Source organism: Chaetura pelagica, unplaced genomic scaffold (genome assembly GCF_000747805.2).
Source record: "Chaetura pelagica isolate M959 unplaced genomic scaffold, ChaPel_1.0 scaffold69, whole genome shotgun sequence".
NCBI lineage: Eukaryota > Metazoa > Chordata > Aves > Apodiformes > Apodidae > Chaetura > Chaetura pelagica.
Window position 1 is genome coordinate 13,067,209 of NW_009970724.1, and position 302 is coordinate 13,067,510.

The following is a 302-nucleotide window of genomic DNA, read 5'->3' on the forward strand; positions in this document are numbered from 1 at the left end:
CTGCCCTGGCACCCCTTGACAGCGCGTCTTTATGTCCTCAAACTACAACTTCTGACAGACGATTTTAGGCATCAAGAACCGGTATCTTTCTGTGAACCTGCTGAGTTTTCTGCAGTGCTTCACAGGGACGCGGCAGGGAACCTGCGGACCGTTTCTATGAGGGCGCGACAGCGGCGGGGGCAGTTTCAGACCCACAGAGGACGAGGGACCACAGCAGGTTCCGCAGAGGCTTCTCGGGCCGGGCGGTCCCCTGGTCTCCCCAGCGGCTCCTCAGGGCTCGGCAGGCGGCTGCGGGTGTCCCG